Source organism: Humulus lupulus, chromosome 7 (assembly GCF_963169125.1).
Source record: "Humulus lupulus chromosome 7, drHumLupu1.1, whole genome shotgun sequence".
Classification (NCBI taxonomy): Eukaryota; Viridiplantae; Streptophyta; class Magnoliopsida; order Rosales; family Cannabaceae; genus Humulus; species Humulus lupulus.
In genome coordinates this window covers 27530507-27543377 of record NC_084799.1, presented here as the reverse complement: position 1 = coordinate 27543377, position 12871 = coordinate 27530507, and the positions used below count along the sequence as shown (strand labels likewise).

General features: G+C 35.9%; 1 long non-coding RNA gene across 1 annotated transcript; it reads right to left on the bottom strand.

Annotated features, from left to right (window-relative positions):
* Positions 1-2238: 2238 nt before the first annotated feature.
* Positions 2239-4272, bottom strand: LOC133791033 (uncharacterized). Its single transcript, XR_009874108.1, has 2 exons — positions 2810-4272; positions 2239-2489 (listed from the first exon to the last, which is right to left on the bottom strand). It is a non-coding gene; the product is annotated as an uncharacterized LOC133791033 (long non-coding RNA).
* Positions 4273-12871: the final 8599 nt, after the last annotated feature.

Sequence of the window (12871 nt, the reverse complement as noted above, 5' to 3'; positions counted from 1 at the left end):
AAAAGCTTGATCGGTAAAATAACGCACGCAAGTATACGTGGTCGTGACAAGTAATAATTTCTGTAAGAATGGGAACGTCCCACAGAGACTACTAATCAATTATCAATAATTTACTCTTGGTTTCTATTTGACTATCAAAATTCAGATTAATTAATAAACTAATAGTAAAAACTTATAGTAAACAAATCAATAGCAACAAGTAATTCAAGAATAAAGACCTGGGGTATTAATTTCATCAACTAATTCACTTGTCAATTTAACTATTTCAGCACAATTCAATCTCCTAATTCTATCTTACGGTATCAAAGGCAATCTCAATTCTTTATCAAGATAAAAAGAATTCAACCTATATTTGAATCTTCTACATATCTGTGACATATTTCAACACATAGCAGACATTAAACATCATAACCCTAAAAGCTACACAAATCATATAGATACTATCGTCCTATATGCAATATATATCTCAATGGCTATAGAATATTTAACTCTCCCCTCTCGAATCTCGAATTAAAATCATAAATCATACAAAAAATGGCCAATAAATTGTAAGCATTAAACACAAAACAATCGAGATTAAGAATAGAAGAAGAAGAATAAAATTGCACTTAATAGAAAATTAATAAGATCCAAAGTGACTACATTAAACCCTAGAAAAAAATGTTTAGTTCATGGCAAACATAGCTAACACAATAAAGATAAATGTTATCCTCCTTAACATCCAAAGCTTGAAAAAAATTAAAGAAGAAGAAAAATGCAGAAATAAGGCTTAGCAGTCAAAAACTCTCTAAAATTCGTAATTAAAGCCCCTAATTTAAAACCTAATCTCTAATGTTTCTTTAAACCTAAATAGTGTTTTCTCCTCTTCAGGGAAGCGCGCCATGGCCCTTGTCTTCTCATGCTTTGGCTCGTGTCTTCAGCCATCAATGTGGTACTTTATTTTATAAATCCAACGACAACCAATTGGTCTCTTGGTAGGAGGTAATGTAGTGATGGGCCAAGTCTGGTTGTCTTGTAAAGCTTTCAATTCTTGTTGCATAGCTTGTACCCATTTCGGGTCCAAAGCAGCAACCTTGTACGAGGTTGGTTCAGCATGAATGGAAACTAAAAAAATAAAATTTGTGAGATGTAGATAGTTTGGTATATGAAAGATATTTGTTTATAGGATAAGGAGTAGTAAGTTGATTTTGAGAAATGCAATGGCACTCAAAATCTCGAAGATAAGCTGGAGGGTGAGTGGTACGACTAGATCTTTTGAGAGGAGGATCAGAAGTAGATGCAGTAGTAGGTTGAATGATAGCAGTAGCAGCTGGTTGTTGATTATTTGGAGATGTAGCAGGACTTTGAGTGTTGGAAGACAAGTTTGGAGAGGGCTGAGTATCATCTTGCTGCATTGGATTGTTAGTAAAGGTATTTGTAGCAGTAGGAATAATGACAGGTTCATAATCCATGATGTTAGTTTGAGAAATAGATGAAGATGGTAAAACAACATTTGGAAAATGATCAAGTATAACTGAAGTGTCATGTAATTTGGAAAAAGGAAAAATTGTTTCATGAAAAATGACATTTCAAGATATAAAAGACTGCTTTGAATTAAGATTATAAAATTTGTAGCCTTTGATGGCAGAAGGGTATCCTATAAAAATACAAGTTCAAGCACGAAGTTGAAACTTGGTTCTATGGGCTGTTAGAGTACTAGCTAATGCTAGACAGACAAATGAACGAAAAAAACTACAATCAGGTTGCTTACCATAAAGAATTTCAAAAGGACATTTATTCTTTAAATTTGGTGTAGGGGTACGATTAATTATGTATGTGGCAGTAAGTATACAATTAGACCAAAATAGTATAGGAGTATGAGCTTGGAAAAACAAAGCTCTAGCCACATTTAAAAGGAGTTGATGCTTCCTCTCAACAACATACTCAGGGGTGTCAACACAAGAAAATTGGTGAATAATGCATTTTGAAGCAAACAATTCATCAAAAACAAGTTCAGGGGGATCATCGGATCTGAAATGTTTAATATGCATGTTGAATTGGTTTTCAATCATAGTAATGAACCGTGGAACAACAGTAAGAACATCATATTTGTGTTTCAAAGGAAAATTCCAAGTAAATTGTTACATGTCATCAACTAATGTGAGAAAGAATTTGTGATCTAAGTGAGATGGAATGTGATGAGGACCCCAGATATCACAGTGTATTGTGTCAAACAAAGTAGTAGCAAAACGATTACTATTAGAAAAAGGTAATTTTCTTTGTTTAACTTTAGGGAAAATGTAACAAGTAGAGTGTTTATGAAGTTGAGAAGTGTTACAATTCAAAGTTGTACTTAGTAAATCTAAACATTTGGAAGACAAGTGACCCAAATGAGAATGTTAAACATATGCGCTGACAAAGTTAAGATGAACTTGTTGCCTGGTATTCTCCAAGGTGTATAAGCCTTGTGAAAGTCTACCCTTGCCAATCATCATCTTAGATTTTTTTTCCTGAATAGAAAAGGAATCAAAGTCAAATGATATAGAGAAATCTTGGGTAGACATTAAGGCACTTACTAAGATAATGTTGAATTTGAATGAGGGAACAAATAATACACTAGTGAGAAGAAGGTGATTAGGTAGAATGACATTACTAGCAAGATTGACACTTATAGTGGAATGATCAGGTAAAATAAGAGTTGTTGAATGGATATTAGTGAGTGAGGAAAATATAGACACATTAGAACAAATGTTCTTAGTGGCACCTGAGTCTAAAATCCAAATTGTTTTGCTATCAAATTGTTGATGATGAAAAGTTGAAAGGAGTATACCTGATGGTCCAATAGATGATGATATACAATATTGAGTGGCAAGGAGATTTAAAAGTTGTTGATACTGAGCATCATTGAGTTGTGGAAGGATGACAATGTTGTCACTTGAATTGTTTGTATTTGTCTCAGCAACTGGAATCTGATTAGCAGCTACGTTATTGGGTTATTCAGGCTTGTTATAGCCTGGGGGATACCCATGTATCTTGTAACATTTGTCAATGGTATGACCATGAATGTTGCAGTAAGTGCAGAAATGTCGATTTTTGCATGGAGGTCATTTTTCTAAATGAGGACTTTCATTGTCTTCCATTAGGAGACGTGTGATGTCTCCCACGTCTCCTCCCATTGGTCCCACGTCTCCTCAATGGGAGAATTTGAATGTGTTTCCATTTTTTTAAATCGAAAATTAATTATTTAATTTTTTAATATATTAATTAAATTACTATCCAACAAATTAAAATTGAATTGAATTAAATAATATATATTAATATATTTAATTAATAATATTTATATATATCAATATTTATAAATATATATTAATTACCAATTAGTAATATTAAATATTATTAAAAATGAATAAATTATTAATATAATTGCTAATATGTTTAATTATATGGTATATTTGGAAGATTGAATAAAATTTTAAAATGTAAAACGATTTTGTCAAAAAAAAAACTAAATTAAGATTAACCAAATCAACACCAAAACTAAATCAATGATTTTGTCAAAAAAAAAATAAAAATAAATTAACAATAACAAAACTATTTTTAATTTCTTTGTTTTGTTTATACATATCCACGCCAAAAAACCAAAATAAACAATACACAAATCCATACTTACAGTTGCTAGTAAAAAAAAATATATGACAATACAAACTTTTGAGGAGAATCTCCATGTATATCAAGAGGAACACAAATCTGGAAGAAAAAAAAAAGGAGAAAAACATATTGTAAAATTTTTACACCTTTGAGTTGTTTTTGAATGAGACGAAGGCAGAGGCTTGCACTAGTGACAAGCTCTCGGGGAAGGAAAGGGCTTCACCCACCAGCAACGACTTCGGCCTCCCACAGCTACGAGATTACTTGGGTGCTTCTACCACCACTGCGTGGCAAGCTCACCTCCACTACCAACGATCTGCAAGACACAATTAGAGAGAGAGAGAGAGGAATATGAGTTTGAGTGAGTATGTTCATGGGAGAGAAGAGAGTTTGAAGGGATATTGTTCATACGAGGGAAGAGAGATAGGAAGAGGCGACTAGGGTAGATAGAATGATAGAGAAAGAGAGAGGGAAATAAAGGGTTTATTATTATTATTATTATTAATAAATTAAATGTATAGATAATGGGAGAGAGAAATGTGGGAGTGGGAGCGGGAGTTGGAGGAGAGAGAAACGTGGGAGTGATTTAAATAGTTAAATCTGACATGTATATTTTGTTTTGCTTTTTTATATATATAATATATATTTGAGAGATAGACGCGGGAGGAGAGAGAAACAAAATAATTATGTTTTGTTTTGTTTTACCAAATATATATATATATATATAAGTATTTTAATTGGGTAGGGGTTGTGACGTCTCCCACTAGGAGATATGGGACTAATTTGATGTCTTCTAGTAGGAGACGTCGTATGTGGTCCCAAAATTAACATGGGGATGACCCAACATATTTACAACATCACCACCCATATTTAATGTCTTACAATTATGTTCATTAATAAAAACTTGCAATGACTCCCCTTATAAGACATTAAAAATATTTTATATTTTTTAATGTCTTACAGTTAAGGTGTAAGACATCATAGGGAGTCATCAAAAGTAGAAATTGTTATAGTGACATGATGGTCTGTAATGAGATAATTCTTCCCATATAGTTTTCAATCGTGTAAAGTAAGAGCTAACAGATTGAAGATCTTGTTTAAGAGTCATCAATTCCCATCGGAGATTGAAGATATGAAGGCCATTTCGTTGTTGAAAACGAGCTTTGAGATCATTCCAAATCTCGGTTGCGGACTCATCATAGAGGAAGCTGGCTGAAATTTCCTTTGAAACAGAGTTAAGAATCCAAGAAATAACAATATTGTTATTTCGAATCCAAGCATTATACAAAGACGTTTCAGAGGAAGAAGGTTTAGAGACTGAACCGTCAATGAATCCCAATTTATTCTTCACAGATATAGAGAGCTTCATCGCACGACTCCAGGAAGAGTAGTTGTCCTGTCCTGTCCTGTTAAGAGTTGAGAAACAAGAATATTTCCTGGATTATCAGCATGGTGCAGATAGTACAGATCTGAGGGATCTCCAATGGCAGTTCTTGGTGCTATAGTCGGAGAATTAATCGTAGGATCAAGAACTGGAGGAGTGCGTGGAAATCTTCGAGTTTGTGTAACATTTTCGTAAGAATCATCATCACTAGCATGAGGCGAAGACATCTTGAAGAAAAATTGAGGAAGACAGGAAGCAGAAGGAGAATATCAATTGCAGAGGATTGATCATCAGAATCGGGTAAGGTGAATTTTGCTTCGCCGGAATTGAAGAACATGGGAGGCAAGAAAGAAAAGGATCGAAGGAAAAATGATTTTTTCCTCTCTAATACCATATTACGGAGGAGAGAAAGAAGAAAGTTTTTGATTGTATTGAAAAGATGAATCAAGTTAATGAATACAGATGAGAGCTTGAGCTATATATATAGCTTAGGCTAAAGCAACCAACAAACTTTCTAATTAAAGAAAGCTAATCGACTAAAGTAACCAACAGAACTGAACAAAGAAATAACAGAATAGAAAAGAAAAAAAAGCTAACAGAATAACCTAAGGAAGAGAATAAAAATAAACTAATAATCCAAATAGTTACCAAATTATTCAGGAGGAGTGGGAGGCGCACAAGGGTCTTGATTTACACAATAAAATTAAGCTTTGTAGTGACAAACTTTTGATGTGGGATAAAGAATTTAAGGGTAACTTTAAATAGAGAATTGCTCAGTGTAAAAAGGAGGTGAGGAGGCTCAAATAGAGGAGGGATGAGGCTTTTGTGATTGAATATAAGACACAACAAGAGAAATTTTTTAAGGTTCTTACAGAGAGTGACGTCTTTTGGCGTCAAAGGTCAAAGAAACTTTGGCTCAAAAAATGGGATTAGAGTAGTAAGTTTTTCCATGCTAGTGCTAGTGCAAGGAAGAGAAATAACCAAGTTCACAGGCTGAGAAGGAGAGACGGGAATTGGGTTGATTGGGAGAATGGTTTATATGAGGTTATGGTGGATTATTTTACTAATTTATTCAAAGTTGATAATATGATGTGTGATGAAGTACTTGACACAGTTACCCCTTCCATTACCGAGGCTTAGAATGTTGAATTACTAAAACTAATTCTAGATGAGGAAGTTAAGGAGGTAGTGTTTCAGATGCATCCAGATGAGTCACCAGGTCCTGATGGTATGAGTTCGGGCTTTTATCATAAGTATTGGAGCATGGTGGGTCGAGATGTGTGTCAGCTAGTGAGACCGTTTTTTGAGGAAGGAATGTTTTCTGTATGTAACGCCCTACTACCTTAGAGTCGTTACCATGTGATTTATAAATGTGTCATTAGCTTGCTAATCGAGGTTTTAGGTTGAAAAGTGTGATTAATTCAAAATAAAGACTCATTTGACAAATGTTAATTATAAAAGATTTGGACATTCATTATACATCAGGATCCCAAAATATGGTTTAAAAAATGTATCACAATTCAAAAGTTAAGATTCAGTCAACCTAATTGACAAAACTAACCATTTACAATAAGTTCCTCAAAACAACCCCGGCTGTGGTAGCCAGGTAGGTCGAACATGTACACGCCGCTCCATGCTCTTTAATTCATGGTTGGTCGACCTTTCCCTCGCCCTTACCTGCACCATAGAGCATCATGAGTCGAGGCCCAACAAGAAAACTCAACACATAGCATATCACAATTCAATGCAATAATAAACAACTTAAACAAATATCAGAATAAACATATAGTGGGTCCCAGGTGCTTTACCAGGCACTAGGTTCACGGTCTTCATCGAGCGGGTGAGTACAACACACTTAGAGGGTCTCACCCTAGCGGCCTGCATTCAGCATTCTTAATGTTGATCCAGACCCTTGTCGTCCCTGGCCTTCGCCATTCCAAGCCCTCGCTGTTTATTCACAATCACATAGACATGGCATAACAATTCATAAACATTCACATAAAGCATTAAACATAAATAATTGGGCCATGCCCTGCTCTGCGGGCATAAACAATTTTCTTACCTGTGTCCCGAGCTAACTGATTGATGATATCCCAAGCATGATCCCCTAAACTGAGCCTTGACATAAAACCTAGTCACAACGCACCAATAAACAGACATCCATCAAACCATAAACAATTAAGACTCCGGATTAATATTCTAACCTCTGGAACCTCTAATTATACTAAACCGGGTAGTAGAACCCTTCCCGAGCCCTTAAATTTGGTTTCCCGAGCTTAAAACCCTAAATTGGCCATAACCCTCTATTTGTGCCGCGACGCTCCAACAATTCAGAGAACCTAGCCTAAATTTTTCCTGGACACATGCAACGACGTCCTACCCAGGGCCGCGGCACTAAGCGATTCACCAAACCCCCAAAAACTCCTGAGTTCATGCGGACCGCAGCGCTCAAGAATAGTGCCGCGACGCGACCCCGCGAAACCAATTTTTCCCCCCAGCATTTTCAGATTTCTAAACTTTCAAAAAATGTTCCAAACGTGCTCCAAGGCCAGGATTGAGTCCCAAAACACTTTCACTATACCCAAAGTAGTACATAAATCCGTAAAATTGAACCAAAACCTCATTAAAACTTAAATTCAACCACCTGAGTTCAAAACCCCAAAACACTAAAAAAACAGAGAAATTCATGAAGGAATCTTGCTCTAAATCTTACCTCTATGATGATTTCGACCCTGAGCCAATTCCTCAACACTTCTAGCTCAAAATCCTCAGCAATCCTAGCCTTGATTTCAGAAATCTCAGTGATTCCCCATAGAGTTTCCTAAACCTCACCAATGGGAGTGAGTGAGAGAGAGAGAGTGAGCTGAGAGGTTAACTTGGTTTCTGCTTGTTTCTCAGAGTTACCTAAGCTTATCCAAGTCTATCACTTTCCTCAAAATGACCAAAATACCCTTAGACCAATTCTAGCCCCTTTAATGCCACCAAGGGCAATTCCGTCATTTGCACCAGTCCCACTAATTCCTTGAGTATTCCTATAAATTTTCAATTAATCCCGGCATGCCCAAATAATCACTAAATAATTACCCGTTACCTAATTAATCCCGAACATATACTATGTTCCCAAAATATCCCTAGGCTCACCCCGAGCTGGGTATCCGACCCCATTGTGACTATTCCGCTCCCTAGAATCGTCTCGGATCACACATCACAAATATATATCCACAATAATGTGGTCTCTAACATAATAGACACATAATTTACATTTATGCCATCAATGGGTTAAAAGTACAAATATGCCCCTACTAACAAAAATGGGCCCACATGCATATTTAATTTACCTAAACATGCACTTCTGATCACATAATCATTTAATCCACGTAATAACATAATTAAATCAATTATTGCCCTCCCAGCACGCTAACAAGGCACTAAGCCTTATTAGCATATTTGGGACGTTACAACTATCCCCTCCTTACAGAAATTTCATCCTCGAAATTTACCTGAATAACTCGTGATATCGATCCCACATAGCGAACTCAAGCTCCCAAGTTGCCTCTTCCACCTTGTTGTTTCTCCACATCACTTTTACTAAGGCAATGGTCTTGTTCCACAAGACTTTATCTTTTCGGTCTAGAATCTGAACAGGCTTCTCCTCATAAGACAAATCTTGATCCAGCTCTAGGTTATCATAACTCAGCACATGCGTAGAATCTTATACGTACTTCTGAATCATGGACACATGAAATGTAACGCCCTAAACTCCAGGTACCGTTACGGTGTGCCTTGTAAACAGTGCTAAACTCGCTAATCGAGTCATTTGGCCAAAATCGTGTAACTAAGTATGATTAGCGGTTTAGGATTTTAAAATTTTGGCTAAGATGTAACGTTTCATTAGAACGTTTAATATATATGTTGGGATCCCAAAATTATATTTTCAGAGTCTGCTACAAGAAAATATTTACAACAGGCCGTTCTATGCGGCAAAACAAGGTTTAACCCTAGTTCCTTCTCAACCTCGGCTGTGGTGGACGAGCAGCTGCATATGTACACCTCATCACCTAAGCTCTCCAACTCAAGGATGGCCCAACTTTCTTTTGCCTTTACTTGCACCACATAGCACCCGTGAGCCGAAGCCCAGCAAGAAAACACAATATAACATGATATAATATCAACAGTGATTGTATTAATTATTCAGGACCAACAGTCCAAGCAAATAGGTGACTACCACAAGAGTCACAAATATGGGGACAACACCCTCTAGCCATGTGATGATAGGATCACCAAGGCTTAACAGATATCAAAAGTCACTATTATGGGAACAACACCCTTTAGCCATGTGACGATAGGATCACCAGGGCTTAACAAATAAGTGAGCATCTCACTAGCTTTAACATGATAGGTACATGGTGATTAGTCACCATCATAACCTTCCTCCTGACTCTAGAGTCATAACTGTGGAACAGTGTTCCTTAGCCATGTGACAAACAGTCACTGGGGCCATATGCCCTGGCTCTGAATAACTAGTCTTAGACTAGCCAAGCGCTTATAAGTTCGTCGACATTAGGGTCGGTCCAGCGTTAATACCCCATATGAGTCATTCTTGCTGATATCGATTAGATCTAATATTCATTTGGCTCGACGTTCATGACGCTATGCCATTTCTGACTCTTAGGTCAGTGAAACACGACCAGTGTCCAACTCATTGTGAACTTGACTAATAAGTCACAGCTTTAGAAATGGATCTAACACCACTGCCGATTCTGACTAATAAGTCAGTGCCATACACAAGTAAGCCATGCCACCAAACATGTATCACACATCCAATATCCATAACAAGGTATTCAGTATGCTTACTTAACAGGTACAAGTACAATTAGGACTATGCACGAATACAGAGGCTCAAGCTCCGAACGATATCATACTCAGTATATAACGCATGTCCTAATCACATGTTTCTCGTGCATCATACTCGAAATTCCTTTAAGAAAGCTTCGAACGGTAAAATAGGCTATCGGGAAGGGAGAGAGAGATTTTCTGACGTACATTCTTATCTGACAAGCTACTTCAAGCTTAAGTAACCTCAAATAAAACCTAAGGCTCGGGGTCCCGAAAACACCCCCGGGGACATTATAGTCAAAACTTCCAGAATTCCATCCTGATCTCAAATACTCCCAATTTATCATCAAATAAACATTTCTATTACCCCAAACTTGACCCCGTTATGACAAAACCGCTAACTCATAATCTATGAACGTCTCATGCCGAATAGCTCGAATATATCTCCATAATAATAAAATCTCATTCACAAATTACAATATGCACCCAATTTACAAATATGCCCTCAACATGCCAAATTACCAAAATGCCCTTATCATTATAAATACACCCACATGCATGCATTTATCATCATATAATAATATAATTCACATTAACACGCATATGAACATTTAATGCCATGATAAATCAATTATGGCCCTTCCGGCCTCCTAATCAAGGTCCTAACCCTTATTAGGAAATTCTGAGCATTACATGAAATATGTTGTGAACCCCTGATAAAACTGGACGCATAGCCAATTTGTAAGCTACCTCTCCAACCTATTCTAGAATCTTGAAGGGGCCAACAATCCTAGGACTTAACTTCACTCCAAATCGTTTCACCCCTCTCAAAGGAGAAAGTCTGAGAAACACATGATCACCGACTTGAAACTCTACACTCCTGCATCTCAAGTCTGAGTAACTCTTCTGTCGACTCTGGGAGGCGAGCATCCGAGTTATATTTTTTTCAATCGTCTCATTGGTCCTCTGAACAACCTCAAGACCTAAGTATTTCCTCTCACCCGTCTCATCCCAATGGATGGGCGATCTGCACTTCCTCCCATACAACATTTCATATGGAGCCACTCCGATAGTCGCCTAATAGCTGTTATTATATGAAAACTCAATCAAAGGGAGTTACTTACTCCAGGATCCCCCAAAATCCAGCACACATACCCGCAACATATCCTCCAATATCTGAATCAACCTCTCGGACTTTCCATCTGTTTGAGGATGATAGGCGGAACTGAATCGCAACTGCATGACCATAGCCTTCTGCAGGCTCTCCCAAAACATAGAGGTGAAGGTGGGGTCCATGTCGGATACTATCGACCTCGGAGCCCCATAAATTCGCACAATTTCCTTCACATACAATTCAACATACTGCTCCACCGTATAAGTTGTTATAACAGGCAAAAAGTGGGCTGATTTGGTGTACCTATCCACAATCACCCACACAGAATCATATTGTCCTACTATCTTCGGTAATCCAACCACGAAATCCATGGTGATATCCTCCCACTTCCACTTTGGAATCCCTAGAGGTTGCACCAACCCTGCTGGCCTTTAATGTTCAGCCTTCACCTGCTGATATGTTAAATACTTGGCCACATAATCCACTACGTCCTAGATGTAAGTGTTAGGAGCAGTTCCTAGTGTCCAGCAAAAATTGCAGAAATGGTTGTATTGTATACAATAAATTTTTTACATATAAACATCTTTATATGAGGATCCTATAATATTCAATATGTTAATCAATATATAATATGTATATGTAAAAAATAATACGAAATGATTTACCTCTTGTAGCCTATCAAGAATCCTTGAATCTTTTCAAATATATTTTGATCTTCCTATCCTCGCTAGAGTACTCACACCTTAGATCTTCCAAGACGTTCTCTGTACCTTAAGATGTGGGTGGGCACATAGAGAACAAGAATCAATTTTGTGAATCAAAAGTATTCTCAACACATGAGACTCTTGATTATAGGCTAGAGAGAAAAGGTTTTTCTTTTGTGAAAAAGATGATAGTTTTTCTTCTCTGTAAAAACTCGTTGTTTCTATTTTCTATCATATAGAATATATAGACATTATTACCATAATAATAAAAATAAAGAAAAAATAATCATCTTTAATAATAATAATAATAATAATAATAAAAGATAAAGTCTTGCATTTCATTTTAAAATCCCTTTAAAATTGTTTTATTAATTAATTAAAAAATAATAACTGATCACATCAGTAGTGCTACACGCATAGAGTAGTCCAAGCCCTATGCGTGTGGCAATATCCCTGAAAATGGGATTTGATTTTTCATGTATTTTTATTTTAATTAATTAATAATTAGAAATTCAAATAAGGTATCATTTTTTAAGGAAAAGATAACAACTTAAATTTCAAAATTAAAAATTTGAATTTCCATTATCATCTTATTATTAATTAAATAAATATAATAATAAAAAATAATTTTGACTATCCATATTTATCTATTCACACTTAAATAAAATAATTTCTTCTATTTCTACACAATTTCGAAAATTGCACAAATGCAATAACAAATTGTGCAACTTCAATTATCACATAATTGCACATTTATCCCAAAGAATAAATATTCTCGCAAATAGCCCATTCACAGTTTGACCCTTGTATCAACTCTTACCTTGATTAGTGTTTATAGAGTCGCCCCGGGGACCTATGGACCAATAATTCCAAGCTCCAATAAATAAATGATTATTAACCAAAACTCTTTGATTCAATAATCATATTTATTAATCTCATGATTATTACACTATAAATATGAGACTGAACTCTTGAGAATTAAAGACATATATTTACTGAGTATTTTATTGTAACCATAAAGTGTCCATTAATATAATCATTACATACAAATTAACCATCTTTTGATGATTCATAACTAAGTGGGAATAAAATTATTATTTTACCCTTTTAATTATATATTGATTCCTAGTGTACCATTGACTTTACTAGTGAAGGTTAATTCATAATCTGATTATGAATTTGACGTCAATAACCTTTTCAGTTCCA